We start from the raw sequence: 13,414 nt of genomic DNA on the forward strand, positions 1-13,414 counted from the left end.
GTTTTGAGATCCTACATCTCTTCGAAGTCTGTCTCATTTAGAACCTCCACTTAACACAATGGAAGTTTTTCTCAACTTTAAGGCAAGACTTTGTCTCCAAAAGGAATGTGTGATGGTCGCTCTTACCGATACTGTCATAGACAGATGTATCTGCAACTGGTCAATTCATAACAATGAGATAAAGTATGTTTTTCCCTCACCACCCACTGTTGAGCAGCTATGTTCTTTAGGACCTGGCCAGCTCAGTCAGTAATTCTGTTGCAGAGTTAATCTCGATTGTGGACATTGAAATCCTGTACCCAGAGTACATTTGACACCATTTTATTGCCTCGGTGCTTCCTCCAAATGTTGTTCAACATGAAGGAGAAGTAATTCATCAGCCAAGCAAGGACGGGATGTGGTAATCAGCAGTAGCCATGAGACTTCCTGGTCTCCGGAGCCAATGCTGTGTACTCCCAGGGCAAATCCTCCCTCTCTATACACCACTGTGCCACCACCTCTGCCTGGTATGTCATGCCAGTGGGACAGGACATATCCAGAGATTTCAGGACAAAGTGAAGATTGCAGATGCTGGAGGTCAGAGTCAAGAGTCTGGTGCTGGAAAAGCACAGCAGGTCAGGCTGATGAAGGGCTTAGGCTCGAAACATCGATTCTCCTGCTCCTCGGATGCTGCCTGACCTGTTGTGCTTTTCCAGCACCACACTCTCGATATCTAGGGATGGTGATGGTGGTGTCTGGTCATTGTTTGTAAGGGATGATTCCGTGAGTTTGACTGTGTCAGGCTGTTCCTTGACTAGTCTGTGAGACAGCTCTCCACATTTTGGCCCCAAAAACCATATGTTAGTGAGGAGGATGTTGCACTATCGAGAGAGCTGATTCTGTGGTTGTACTTTCTGGTGCCTTGTTAGTTGCCAACTGGTCCATCCAGTTTCATTCCTGTGTTGAGACTTTGCAGTGATTAATACAGTGAGTAGCTGGCTGGGCCGCAATCAGGTCGGCAGGATTTTTTTCACCATTGACAATGGTTTCATGGAGATCAGGAGATTCCTAATACGTTGTTTTTTTCTTGAATTCAGATTCCACCATCTGCCAAGATGGGATTCGATCCAGGACTTCAGTCGTTTGTTTTAATATTCTGGATAAAAGCTAAATACATCAGGTTTGATCACTCATTTTAAATATCACGAACCCTGGTTTTGTTTCTTTATAAAACACTGTCCATCATCCTGTCTCCTCCATCCTCCCCTCCAACAACGAGTGAGGAGCACATGGAGTTTCTCTGTCACTAAGACTGAGATAATCCGATCTGCTGTTTCTCTCCCTCCCACTAGCCCACTGAGCCAAACTGCCTCACGTGATGTTCCTGGTTTTTGTCCTAAACCTACATCTTTCTCCAGTCTCTTATCAAGCCTTATCAGAGCTCACCTTGACCCTTTACCCTAATCTCGCTAAACTCACTTTCCAACTCTCTTTCCTCCGCTGCCGCCTCATCACCCCCCCTCGCCAATTCATAGATATTGTTCCTTGTTCTGTCTGTTGGTCTTTTCTGGTTATGTCCTTCTCTCCCATTCTGTGAAAAACTGATATTTGACCTCACCATTGTTGGAAAATCCTGCTCCATCTCCATTCTCCCTTTGCTTTCTGAATTCCTTGCATTTGGTGTCCCTCAACGATCTATCCTTGGTCTCTCCTGTATCTCACGTACATAGTGCCAGGAGGTGATATCATCCAAAAACACTGTGTTAGGCTTGACATGTACACTGACGATACCCAGCTCGCTCTCCCCATTATCCCTCTCCATTACTCCACTGTTACTCAGTTATCAAACTGCTTACCACATTCCCACTACTCAATTAGCTGCAATTTCCTCCAATGAAACATTGTCAAGGTTATACCCGTTGCCTTACTGCTGAGCCCCTGCCTCCCACTGGGAACTCTGAGGCAGAACGACACTCTCAACAATATTGCTGTTATATCTGACCCCAAGGTGACCTTCTGATCAGACATCCACACAATCACAGCACCAGGAAATCCAATCTCTTAAACGTTGCTTTTCTCCACCTCACCCCAGCTCCATTGCTACTGAAATCCCTTACCCACGTCTGTGTTCCCTTATACTTGAATCCAAAACAGAACTCTTGATTCCGTAACTCAGAATATTGTTTCAGACTCCCCTCTCAGTATTTACCCTCGGACACATCCTCTCAGTATTTATCCTGTCAAACCCCTTAAGAATCCCATCTGTCTCAATGAGACCACCTCTCTTTCTCCAAAATCCAGTGAGTAGAGTTCCAAACTTTTCAGCCTTTATTTAAAAGATAATCCCTCCAAACCAGGGATCATCTCATTGAATCTTCCCTGAAATGCCTCCAATAAAGTGACACATTTCCTTATCTAAAGGGACCAAAACTGCTCTCATTACTGCAGATATGGTGGTCTCACCAGCACTTCCACACGTTACTCTCAGGTATATACTCCAAACTCTCATACTGAAAACTTTTGAAACAAACATTCGATTCCCCTTCCTGATTCCCTGTTGTAACTGTGTGGTAGCTTTCTGTGTTTCCTGAACAATTACCCCTGGTCCCTTTGTGGTGCAGCTTTCTACAGTTTCCACCATTTAAATAGTACTTTGTTCTTTTATTATCTCCTCCAAAATGAGCAACTTCCCATTTTCCCAAGTTACACCCCATCTGACAACTTGTTGCCCCCTTCTCCTGTGCATCTCTCTCTTTTCATATTCCTCTTAGACCTTTACAGTTATGCCTTTTCTAGGAGATATTCCCCCCCCCCCCCCCCTTCCCATTCTTCCAAACATTTACTGGGAGCACTGGGCAGTGGGAAGCAGACAGTGTTACTATCTTTTTAGGGATACGCTTTGGAGTGATTGGGAGGATCTTCCTACCCATTGGTCAGGATGGAGACAACGTGTCCATCGTTAGGCATTAGCCTTTCACACCCATGTCTTATTGATGAGGCAGAGCGGCAGCACGGAATGAAAGAATATAAAGTAATTCTTGTTCCCCATATCTCACTGACCCTTGGATCATTTTCTCCAATGTGTCAAAGAACTGCTGTGTTCAGTCACATGAGATCTCAAGTTGGAATCTCCTAGAAACCCACAGATTTCCCTCTGAGTTGACTGCTGATGTCCTCTAGGGTAATATGTACAGTAATCCTGGGCCACAAGGAGGGGATGGTGTGAGTTTCTAACTTGAACTGATAGTGACAGATTTTATAAACTTGTATTACGGGATATTACAGGTGGACATTCAGATGGTAATCTCAGTAAATATTCTGCTAAACTCTGATTGAATTACTCAGTACATCAGGATCTGGATATTCGCATTGTGTGTGTGAGTATTGTGTTCCAGATCAATCCAATTTGCTGCTTAAAAATTCTCCTTTGAATCATCGCATTCTCTCAAAAGGTCTCCCCAAACCTTCAATGTGTCATGTAATCCTTTTATGATGACCTGATGAGTGTAAGGTTTATTATTCGAATGTGTAATTTTTGTATAAGGATGTCTCAGAGAGGGAGCAGAATATTCTTAAAGGGGAGAATAACCATTTTGAGGGGAGGCTGTTGTTTATCGCTGTCAATGACATAGGAATTGAAGAGTTCACATTATTGGATCATTGGAATCTCTTGTGGGGTAGAATTGACCTCCATCAGAAGGATGGATTGTACTGACACTGGAAGGGAACAGTTTCTCGTGCTATTCAGGAGGCATTAAACCAGTGAAGGAACGTGGGTAAACCCAGAGAGAGAGTGAGCGAAGAGCTAAGTATGACGCTGGTACAGTTCAGACATCAAACAGTCAAGGCAGACAAGGGCAAGGAACAGAATGAGCAGTTACACTGCATATGTTTCAATGCAGGGGGCAGAGGAGCTCAGGGTATGGTTTTGAACATCGCACTGGAATATTATAGCAATTACAGAGGCATAACTTAATGATGGATAGGACCAGCAGCTTAATGTTCCACTGTATAGATGCTATAGCAAAGATATAAAGGGGGCAACAGAGCAGGGGGATAACATTACAGCTGGGCTTCAAGAGGGTATTCCTGGGAGTACATCCAGGCAGAACTGAGAAATAAGAAAGGGATGATCTCCTTATTGGGATGGTACTATTGACCGCCCTCCCACTTCCCCAATCGTCAGCAGGGAGTTGAGAAGCAAATTTACTAAGAGATCACTTATCTGTAAGAATAGTATGGTTGTGTACAAGACTTGACCTTCTTTGTTGTTCATTCACAGGATGAGGGTATCACTGACTGGGCCCAAAGGGCAGTAAAGAGTTATCTACATTGCTGTGGCTCTGGAGTCACATGTAGGCCAGACCAGGTAAGGATGGCAGATTCCTTCCCTGAAGGATATTAGCGAATCTGATGAGGTTTTTTTTCGGAATAATCAACAATGTATTCGTGGTCTTTAATAGATTCTTAATTCCAAATTTTTATTGAACTCACATTCCACTGACTGCCGTGACGGGATCCAAACCCTGGACCCCAGAACGTTATCTGGGTGTCTGGATTATCCATCTAGTGATAATCTCACTCGGCCATTTGGCAGGGTGAGTGACTGAGGTATCCATGGGGCAGCACATCAGCACCAAAGATCCCATGGTCTCTGCGGAAGATAGAAAGGGCTGAGGAGGGAGATATATCCCTGGTGGTGGGGTCTGACTGTAGGTAGCAGACATAGCAGAGGTTAATGGAGATTAGTGGGTGGCAGGTGAGGACCGGGGGATTACATTCTTATTGTGGTTGGAGGGGTTGGGGGGGGGGGAAGGCAGAGGTACAGGAAGTGGAGGATATGCGTTGGAGTGCATTGTTGATCAAGTGGGAGGGAAATGCGGTCCTTGAAAGAGGAAACCTTTCTGGGATGTCCTGGAGTGGAATTGCTTCTCCTGGGAGCAGATATGGCAGGGACAGAGGAATTGGGAGTACAGGATCACGTTTTTACAGGAATATACTCGAGGGTAATCAGGAGAGCAAAAAGGGGACTTGAAATATCTCTAGGAAATAGTTTAAGGAGAATACAAAGAGTTTCTACAAATACTTTAAGCATAAAATAATAACCAGACAGAGAATAGGACCCCTTAAAGATCAACAAGGCCATTTATGGAACAACAGGATGTGGAAGAAATACTATGCTCTTCTATTCTACAGAGTTTGGACAAATAAATAGTGATAACTTGAAAAGTGTCTATATTACAGAGGAGGAAGTACTGGATGTCTTAAACAGTAGCAAGGTGGATAAATCCCTGGGACCTGATCAGGTGTATCCCAGAAATTTGTAGAAAGCTAGGAAGGTGTTGGCAGTGCCCCTCCCTGAGGTATTTATATCATTGTTTGTGACAGATGAGGTGCTGGAAGATGGGTGCCATTATTTAAAAAAGGTGGTAAGGAAAGGCCAGGGAACAAGAGAACAGTCAACCTAACGTCAGCGGTCGGTAAGTTGTTGGAAGGGATTCTGAGAGACGGTATTTACATGTATTTGGAAAGACGAGGATTGATTAGGGATAGTTAACATGGCTTTGTGTGTGGGAAATTCTCTCTCTCTAACTTGATTGAGTTATTTTGGAGATGTGACAAAGGTGATTGATGAAGGCAGACTGTGGACGTTGTCTATATTGACACTGAACCATGTTCCACAAAGCAGACTGGTTAGCAAGGTTAGATAACATGATATGTTCGGTGAACTAGCCATTTGGATGCAAAACTGGCTTGAAGGTAGGAGGCAGAGGGTGGTGATGGAGGGTTGCTTTGTGGACTGGAGGCCTGTGAGCAGCATTGTCCTGCTGGAATGGATATTGGGTCCTTAAATAAATGACTTGGATGTGAATATATGAGATATGGTATGTGGGTTTACAGAAGTTGGAGGTGTAGTGGACAATGAAGAAGGTTAGTTCAGAATGCAACAGTATCTTGACCAGATGGGCCATTGGAGCGAGGAATGGCAGACTGGGTTCAATTTAGACAAATGTAAGCTGTTGGATTTTGGAAAGGCAAATCAGAGCATGACTTGTACACTTAATGGTAAAGTCCTTGGGAATGTTGCTGAACATAGAGACCATGGAGTGCAGGTTCATTATTCCTTGAAAGTAGAGTCGCAGGTAGACAGACGAGTGAAGGTGGTGTTTGACATGCTTATATTTATTGGTCAATGCATTGAGTTCAGAAGCTGGGACATCAAATTGTGGTTGGACAGGACATTGATTAAGCCATTTCAGGAATTATGTTTTAAGTTCGAAATTCCCTGTTTTGGAAAGGATGTAGTGAATCTTGAAAGAGTTCAGACAAGATTTACAAAGACTTTGCAAGGGTTGGAGGATTTGGGCTACAAGGAGAGGCTGAATAGGCCAGGGTTAATTTCCCTGGAGAGTCAAAGACTGAGAGGTGACTTCATGGAGATTTATAAAATCATGAGGGGCATGGATAAGGTGAACAACCAGGGTGTTTTCCTCCCCAATTAGGTGGGTTCAAAACAAGATCACATTGGCTTACGTTGAGAGGGCAAAGATTAAAAACGGATCCAAGGGGCAAAGTTTTCAAGCTGTGTGTGGTGTATGTGTGGAATGAGCTGCCAGATGAAGTAGTGGATGCTGATACAATTACAACATTGAAAGGCATCCGATTGGGTACATGAATAGGAGGAGTTTCCAATGATACAGACCAATAACTGGCAAATGGGGCTCTGTTTGTTGAGGATTCCGAGTTGTCATGGACAAATTGGACCAAAGGTTTGTTTCTGTGCTGTACATCTCTATGACACTAATAAATGAAAATAAGATGTGTTCCTCTTTTGTGGAGAGCTAGTAGAAGCACAGATCATTGTTCTTGGAGCTGAGAAGGTTAAGCAGTGATTTTGACCAGGTGCAAATTTGTTTCTAGGATATCTAATCTGCAGAGAGAGGGGAATTGTTAACAATGTCGCAATCTTAGTAGCTATTTTCAGGTAATTGGCAAATAATGTGAATATGCTGGACACAGACTCAGCAGTTATTCATAAACATATTTAGAATTTTACTTTTTAAGGGAAGATTTGGGGGGCTATGGGCAAATAGGAAGGGAATTGGGACAGATTTGCAGCATCTCCAGAGGGAGAGGGTACATCCCAAATGGGCTGAATAGCCCCAGCCCCTGTGCTCTGTGATACTGCCCCATTGACTGTGAATGTTGAAGCTCATCCCAGGGCAGAGAGAGGGAGGATCCCACCACTCACCTCACAATGGGCCCTGATGATTGATGTCAGCGCAGGCCAATAGGGGGCAGAGGGCAGTACTGGAGGACCAGGTTGTACCAGTTTGTCCTCTAACCAATCGGAGTGAATGAGGGCATCCTCAAGGCTGGAACTAAAGAAAGGCACATATCGCAGAGATTTGAGAAACTGGAGGACATGAGATAGGGAGCGTTCTGTGGCTGGTGAGGAATTATATAAATAAGGAAGAGTTGTGAGGCTGGATGAAGTGACAGTGATCGGGAGAGTTGAGGATGGAGGAATTTAGAGTTAGTGAGGATTAGAGTCCTAATGTTATACAGCAAGGAAACAGGCCCTGTGGTCCAACCAGTCCATGCCGACCATAATTCCAAACTGAACTAATTGTACCTGCCTCCGCTTGGTCCACATCCATCCAAATATTTCCTATTTATGTACTTATCTGAAGGTCTTTTAAATATTGTAATTGTATTCACAGCTACCACTTCCTCTGGAAGTTCATTTCACACGTATAATTTTTTTTAAAACCCTAATGTCTTTTCTCAAATCTTTCTAATTTCTTCTCAAAATGAATGCACCCGAGTTTTGAATCTCACTCTTCCCCAGCTATTCACCTTATCTATACTCTTTCTGATTTTGTAAACCTCTAATAAGGTCACCCCTCAACCTCGTGCACGCCAGTGAAAAAAATTCCCAGCCTATCCAGCCTCTCCTTGGAACACAATCCCTCCATTCATGGAAACATCCTGGTAAATCTCTTCTGAACCTGCTCCAATTTAATAACATCCTTCCTATAACAGCACAACCAGAACTGGACAGAGTATTCCAGAAGTGGCCTCCCCAACGTCCTGTACATCCTCAACATATCGTCCCAACCCCTGGACTCAAAGGTCTGAACGATGAAGGTAAGTGTGCTCAGCACCTTCTTAACCACCCTGTCCACATGGAACACACACTTCAAAGATCTGAAGCCCTCGGTCTCTTTGTTCCCATATCACTACTCAAGGCCCTACTTTTATTGAGTGTAAGTCCTACCCTCGTTTGTTTTGTCAGGATGTTATATTTTGCATTTATTCCAATCCAAACCATTTTTGAGTATAAAGGCAGTAGGAGTATAATTAAGAGGGGAATCAGGAGTCAAAAAAGGGGACGTGAGATAGCTTTGGCGAATAGGGTTAAGGATAATCCAAAGGGCTTTTGTAAATACATGAGGAACAAAAGGCTAACTAGGAAGAAAATAGAGACCCTCAAAGATCAGCAAGGCAGCCATTGTGTGGAGCTGCAGGCGATGGGCGAGATAGGAAACAAGTATTTTGCATTAGTGTTTACTGTGAAGAAGTACATGGGAGATATAGAATGTGGGGAAATAAATGGTGACATCTTGAAAAATGTCCATATTACAGAGGAGGAGGTGGTGCTCAATGAGCAGCTAAGGAGCTGGTGCAGGGGAAAAGGATTCACGTTTTTTGGATCATTGTGATCTCCTCTGAAGTAGAGTTGACCTGCATAAGAAGGATGGATGGTACCTGAATTGGAAGGTGTCTAATATCTAGGCAGGGAGACTGGCTGGTGATACTCGGGAGGCATTAAACCAGTGAGGGAGTGGGTGTCAACCCAAGAAGATAGTGAGAATAGAGGTATGTCTGAGGCTGGTACAGTTCAGAAGTCAAATAATCAAGGCAGGCAAGGGCAAGGCACAAAATGAAGTCGGACTGAGCAGTTGCACTGCATTTACTTCAATAGAAGAGGCCTGACAGGGAAGGCAGATGAGCTCAGGGTGTGGTTTTGAACATGGCACTGGGATATTATAGCAATTACAGAGGCATCACTCAGGGATGGATAGGACTGCCAGCTTAATGTTCCAGGGTATAGATGCTATAGGAAGAATAGAAAGGGGGACAAGAGAGGAGGGGAGTGGCATTTTTGATTCGGGATAGCATCATGTTTTTGCTTAGGGAAGATATTCCTGGGAGTACGCCCAGTGAAGTTTTTTAGGTGGAACTAGAAAGTAAGAAAGGGATGATCACCTTATTGGGATTTTCTGCAAGGATTTCGTCCGGGTGCTCTGGTTCCCTCCCACGGTCCAAAGATGTGCAGGTTGGGTGGATTATCCAGGTTGAATTGCCCACAGTGTTCAGGGATGTGTAGGTTGGCTGGCCCTGGGAAATGCAATGTTACAGGGGGAGGTTAGGAGGCTCTCCAGGTCAGTATCAATGTGATGGGCTGAATGACCTACTTCCACACTGTTGGGAGTCTCTAATAATTCTACTAGTTTTAAAATAGTTACAGAAAACAATATACAAGATCTAAACGTTAAGGTTCTGAATTGGACAAAGGCCAATTTTGATGGCACAAGGCAAGAACGTTCATCTGGCCCCTCAAGCCTGCTCTGCCATTCAATAAGATCAGGGCTGATCTTTTCATGGCCTCAGCTCCACATTCCTGCTCTCTCACCACTACCCTTAATTATTTTCCTGTTCACAAATCTACATTTTGCCATAAAGGCATTCAAGTTGATAACGTCAAATGCTGCACTCGGCAGGGAATTCCACAGATGCACAACCCTTTAGCTGAAGAAAGCTCCTCCTGAACTCAGAATAAATCTGCTCCCCCTTATTTTGAGGTAATACTCTGTAGTTTGACCCGCCCCCAGTGGAAATAGCCTCCCTGCTTCTGTCTTATCTGCTCCCTTCATAATTTTATTGTTTCCTCTCCAACCTCCCATTCTTCTAAATTACAATGACTATAGAACCAGTTTTCTCAATCTCTCCACATACACCAACCCACAACTCCCAACTCAAACTAGTGAACCTCCTCTTTACTCCCTCCAGTGTCAGTACATACTTTCTGAAGTAAGGAGACCAAACCTGTACACAGTACTCCAGGTGTGGCCTCCCCTGTAGAGTTGCAGCATAACCATCCCTCTAGCAATGAAGGACAATATTCCCTTCACTGCCATAATTACCTGCTGCACCTGCAAACCAACTTCCTGTGATTCATGCACAAGGACACCCAGCTCCCTCTGCACAGCAGCATGCTGCACGTTTTCACCATTTCATCCTCAGTTTGCTGTGAGTCCGACCAAAATGGATGACCTCACATATCCCAACATTGAACTCCATCTGCCAGATCCTTACCCACTCACTTAACCTATCTGTATCCCTGTGCAGACTGACAGTGGCCTCTGCAGACATTGCTCGACCTCATCTTTGTATCAAATATGAACTCTGACACCGTACACTTGGTCCTCAACTCCAAAACATTTGTGTAAATTGCAAACAGTTGTTGTGCCAACATTAATCCAAACACCCGTTTATTCCCATTCTTTATTTTTTGTTGGTTAACCGATCCAGTATCAATGATAATACATTACCCACAATGCCATGCATTTTTACCTTATTCAGCAGCCTTTTGTGTGGCAACTTGTCGAATACCTTCTGGAAATCCATGTACACCACATCCACCGAGTCCACCTTGTCCAACGCACTCGTCGTATCCTCAAATACTTCCAGTAAATGCGTTAAACGTGACCTGCCTTTCATGAACCCATGCTGTGCCTGCTCAATGAGACAATTTCTACCCAGATATCTCACCACTACTTCCTTGAGAGATTCAAGCATTTTCCCCACTACAGAAGTTAAGCTAACGGGTCCTTTTTGATAGATAGTGGCACCACATTTGCAGCTTCCAGTCTGTCAAAACCATCCCAGAATCCAATAAATGTTAGTGAATTATCACGAGGTGTATTTGTTACTCCCCACCCCACCTTCTCCCCCCACCCCCACCCCCACCCCCACCATCTAGTGAATTATCACGAGGTGTATTTGTTACTCCCCACCCCCCCTTCCCCCCAACCCCCCACCATCTCTTTTAGTCCCTGGGATGCATTCCATCAGAGCCTGGATACCCATCTACCTTTAGGCTGTTGTTATCTTTCCCAACATTACCTCTTTACTGAGAATGATTGCTTCTGTCTCCTCATCTGCCATTGCCTCCATAGGCCTGCGACAATGAGAGTACACAGACAGTATGTTCCTGTTAAAGCCAAGGCTGGTAGGTGTAGAGAATGCTGCCTGACGAAAGATATTGTGGGCCTGGTCAAGAAAATGAAGGAGGTATATGGCAGGTACAGAGAGCTGTGTTTGTGTGAATCCCTAGAGGAGTATAGGGGCAGTAGGAGTATACTCGAGGTAAACCAGGAGGGCAAAAAGGGGACATGAGATAGCTTTAGGAAATAGGCTTAAGGAGAATCCAGAGTGATTGTACAAATACACTAAGGACAAACGAGTAACCAGGCAGAGAATAGGTACCCGCAAAAATCATCAAGGCTGTCTGTGGAACAGCAGGAGGTGAGAGCAATTCTGTTTGAGCGGAGAGGTTTTACAAACAAAATGTGCACGTCGGAAAACACAAATTTGAACGTCCCAGTCTCGTTTTTTCAGTAAACGGGGAATTGCCTCAGTGTGGCTGCAGGCATGAGTGCGCGCCGCCATCTTTATTCGGGGAAAGAATTCTCTGTACACGTGTGGAGCCACCATCTTTGTAGGGGGCAAGGTGCAGCCAGGTGCATGTGCAGCCTCTCTCTGGTACAGAGTCATTGGGCAGGATTTACACAGAGCACATTCAAACTCAGAGAAATGGATGTTTATTTCTGGATTTTTTTCGTTATTCATTTAAATAATTTGGTATCGTAAATGAGTTTACAGGTCATACAAAATTGGTGGGGTGTGGATAATGAAGAAGGTTACCTCAGATTACAATAAGATATTGATCAGATGGGGTTTAATTTAGGTAAATGTGATGTGCTGCATTTTGGAAAAGCAAATCAGGGCAGGACTTGTACACTGAATGGCAAGGCCCTGAAGACGTTTGCGCAACAAAGAGAGCTTGGACTGCAGGTTCATAGTCCTTGCAAGTCAAGTTGCAGGCAGATAGGATGATGAAGAAGGTGTTCAGTGTATTTTCTTTTATTGGTTAGAGCATTGAGTATAGGATGTGGGAGGTCATGTTGCTGTACAGGACATTCGTTAGGCCACTTTTGGAATATTGTGTGCAATTCCGGCCTGCCTCCTATCAGAAGGGTGCTGTGAAACTTGAAAGGTTTCAAAAAAGACTTACAAGGATGTTGTTAGGGTTGGAGGATTTGAGCTACAGGGTGAGGCATAAAGTACAAAGATGCTCCGGTGTTAGAATCATGAAAGTGTTGGCCCCTTAACAGCGCATCAATGAATATTCATGGGCTATGCATATACCTACATGAACACAGGCCACTCACAATATGAACACCTATCTCCCTCTCTCTGCCTATGTTCCTTGTCTATGTGCCCTTTCCTGCTTCCCTTGTAACATTGTGGGTCTGATTACCCTCCCTGTACTGCAGCTATTCCCCTGTGTTTCTGTGTTTGCCTCAGCTCTCATGGCCCAATTCAGAATGTGGTTAGAATTATCTCCCACTGAGAGTCCCATGTTTATAATTACAGTTAAATAGGGTCCCATGTCATCTTTTAAATACATCAAACCGATTTCATCATCACAGGTTGGGGTTTGGTCATCCCCCGTGGTCCTTACATACATCAGGCTTCCTTTCTGTATGATCCTCGATATCACCCTTTTGTCTCTGAGTCACCAAAGTTATTTTAGCCCATTCAGCCTGTCCCCTCCCCAGTGTGTCCCTGTAATATCTGTAAATGCCTGGAGCCACTGATCGGCTGTGCATTGGGGGAACCGACTCTCCCCCTCACCCTCTTATTGCAGGGACAGATTCTGCTGTACACGTCAGGGCATCTTGGGCTGAGGGAGGGTCCGTACATCATTTTCGGTGAGACTGTGTACATATACTAATTCATCCATATTGTCCCAATAAGGCCCATTATTACCAATTCTCTGTCAGGCTGGGTGTTCATTCACCAACATCTGTCGTTCAGCTGGATAAACGGTTCAGGTTTCGTTTCTGTCAGTTCCCCTTGTTGCTCCCTACTGTCTGTCCAAGTTTGAGCTTTGATGCACAGTGGAGCCATAGACAGGGCCTTCTGGGTCTTATAGGGCGGTGGGTCATCCCACCCATTGTCGTCCCTCTGTCCATACGTGGCTGCTTCACCATCTAACCCGTTCCAGTCAGTGTCACCATCCTCACTGCCTTCTGAGGAGAGCGGTGCACTAGGTACCTCCCCCACTGTAACTACCACCTGG

General features: G+C 44.5%; 1 long non-coding RNA gene across 3 annotated transcripts in view; it reads left to right on the forward strand.

Moving 5' to 3' along the window:
• The window catches only part of LOC140485783 (uncharacterized), a 35,782-nt gene that overhangs the window by 9,891 nt on the left and 12,477 nt on the right, over positions 1-13,414 (forward strand). For all 3 annotated transcript variants that reach the window (XR_011962447.1, XR_011962449.1, XR_011962448.1), the window contains exons 3-4: positions 1,077-1,159; positions 4,262-4,348. This is a non-coding gene — a long non-coding RNA (uncharacterized lncRNA). The remainder of the gene's footprint in view (positions 1-1,076; positions 1,160-4,261; positions 4,349-13,414) is intronic.

The sequence above is a fragment of the Chiloscyllium punctatum genome, chromosome 14, assembly GCF_047496795.1.
Source record: "Chiloscyllium punctatum isolate Juve2018m chromosome 14, sChiPun1.3, whole genome shotgun sequence".
NCBI lineage: Eukaryota > Metazoa > Chordata > Chondrichthyes > Orectolobiformes > Hemiscylliidae > Chiloscyllium > Chiloscyllium punctatum.